Here is a 2,633-nt window from a genome sequence, read left to right on the forward strand (position 1 = left end):
TCCAGGAGGAGGGTTTTTCCTCTCCACTGTCGCTACAAGCATGCTTAGTGTGGGGGATTGTATTTGAGTCAATGAGTCAATGCAATCAACTGGTTTTCCTTAGATAGAAAACTTTGTATCAATTTGACTGGATGATCTGGTTGAACTGTAAAGTGCCTTGAGATGACATGTGTTGTGAATTTGGCGCTGTATAAATGAACTGAATTGAATTGAATATAAATAAACTGAATTGAATTGAATTAATATAGTCTTATATTATTTTGAGACTTGCTCTATATTTTGTCAAAGCTGTTTTATTTTCTCTGGACTTTATTTTGTCTAAATACTAAAGGTTAACAGCTAATTTTAATTGTGCAAGAGAAAAATATCTCTTTGGAATTTATAGATTTACACTACCAGCATACGAGTAGAAACATAAATCCACCAGTGTACTTTTTTAAAATCCTTTTTTCAACGGGATAATGCATAACCTCAATAAGGACTGACTTAATATAAAATGTTCCTGTAAAAATGCAGAGGTTAATAAAGGTTGGCATTGACATGCATATTATTTTTAATAAAGCTACTGATGGAGTCATGCCAGAGCAACATCCTTTCCATGTATCCTGTTCTTCTGGGAGGCCAGTTATCAGCAAAGCTGCCCTGCAACTCCTCTTTACTCTGCACTGCACATTTAAACTTCCTAAACCTGTTAGTGTTTCAGTAACATTTCGACAACATCATTGTTATATTTTCTGACTTAGAAAACATTAGACTTTTGAAAGGGTTTATGTTCTTTATTTCTTTCCAGCTACCTGCTTCAAAACAGCCACACCCATTTTAAAGCACACATAAAACACTCAGTCAATAACAGCCTTCATACACAGCGAGACAGGAGAGCATCCATCTCTCAGACGAGAACATATTTGTTTTTCTTGTGGAGCCACCTGACCTGCAGTGTCACACGGTAAGACATTTGGACTAAACACACTAAGAATTACATTTACATATATTTTTTCTTTTTAATATTTAAACCTTAGGTTGTTTTATGTCTTTATAATTGTATCTGCAAACGATCAGATCCAAACGGCTCCTCGTTGTGTTGGTTGTGTTTTAGAAGATAGTTTGGTAAGCTCAGACTGGCACCATCATGGGGAATGAACAATCTACTATTGAAGAGGTAAACCAGGTAAAATCCTACTCCTACCATTACTCTTTCAGCACCTTAAACTTTGCAGATGACTTCTGTCCGGCTGCAGAATGGAGAAAGTGCATGCATCAGAAACACTGAAAGTCCTTTTGGAAAATGATAAAGGTTGTTTTGTTTTTGTCATCTCTCCATAGAATGGGTCGATTCCAGAAAAACATGAAAACGGATCGGTGAACGGCATCTCCGCAGGCATTACATCCAACGGATTGGAGATTGATGGTGACTTTTCTCTCTGCTTTTTATTAAAATTTATATATAGACTCATGTGCTTTGTTTTTTTTTTTACTGCAGAATGAGAAAGCTTATGGAGTGATTTTTGATCCATTATTGTTGCAAGCAAAGAACATGTTTTTAAATGAAAATTTGGAAGATATGCAATTTAGAAAAGAAACTTTGAAAAATGTTTTGATCCAAAAAGGGTTTGAGTTTGATTTACGTTTGGGTTCGATTTGCTATTTTCTCAGAGTTTTGTTTTTCAAATTATTCTCACAATTGTCTTTTTTAAAGTGCAAATTTTTCTTTTATTGTATTTTGGTTTTACGAGATTGAGTTTTACGAATTGCAGCAACAACAGTGTTGTTCCCTGCAGCAACAACGGTGTTTTACGAATTGAGTTTTACGAATTGCATTCTCTTTACATATTACGCTATCATCCAGGTCATAGTCTTTTTTTTTTTTTTTTTACTTTTGCGGCTTTACATATTACATTCTCTTACCTTTAAGCTCAGTACAAATGCTAGAAATTAAAGTGCACAATTACAAACAAAAATGTTGTTGCTACTGTCCATACACTGCACAAAATGGAAATCTAAGTAAGTAATTTTTTCTTAAAGTAAGTGCATTTTTTCTCCAATTGAGGTTGAAAGTGAAAGACTTTGCCAATGGAACAAGAAAATTTACATTTAAAATAAGAAAAAAACAATTGCATTGTCTTATTTCAAGTTCATATTATCTAATTATCTTATTCTAAGAGTAAAGATACCAATTTCATTGGCAAATCCTCGTATTTACCTACTCAAATTAAGGATAAATACACTTAATTTACGAAATTTTTACTTTTTTCTAGAGTGTTTTTGCAGTGTATGGAAAAATAGAAATGCACCTTCACTGCTCAATCCTGAGTAAAGCCCCGCCCACAGAACAGACAGGAATGTGATCTGAAAAATGCAATAAAAAAAAGCATTTCAAAACTCAATTTGAAAAAGAAATTAAAAAAGCAAAGTTACTCTCAAAAAACATTTTTATTTAATCAAAAAACTGCTCAAATTTTCATTTCTGGATTGAATGTTTTTAAAATTTCAGTGTCCAAACTGTTGTTTTCCAAAATTCCATTTACAAAACCCGTTCTGTGCTTACAACAATAATGGAACAAGATTCACTCCATACAGCTATGCAAGGAAATGTATCCATGATCCTCTTCCAGTTTCTCACAGGCTAAATTGGT

General features: G+C 33.5%; 1 long non-coding RNA gene across 1 annotated transcript; it reads left to right on the forward strand.

Moving 5' to 3' along the window:
* The first annotated feature begins 833 nt into the window (after positions 1-833).
* LOC107083719 lies at positions 834-1,414 on the forward strand. Its single transcript, XR_001481194.1, has 3 exons — positions 834-946; positions 1,097-1,168; positions 1,324-1,414. It is a non-coding gene; the product is annotated as an uncharacterized LOC107083719 (long non-coding RNA).
* Positions 1,415-2,633: the final 1,219 nt, after the last annotated feature.

This window comes from Cyprinodon variegatus, unplaced genomic scaffold (genome assembly GCF_000732505.1).
Source record: "Cyprinodon variegatus isolate N-32 unplaced genomic scaffold, C_variegatus-1.0 Scaffold81, whole genome shotgun sequence".
Lineage (NCBI taxonomy): Eukaryota > Metazoa > Chordata > Actinopteri > Cyprinodontiformes > Cyprinodontidae > Cyprinodon > Cyprinodon variegatus.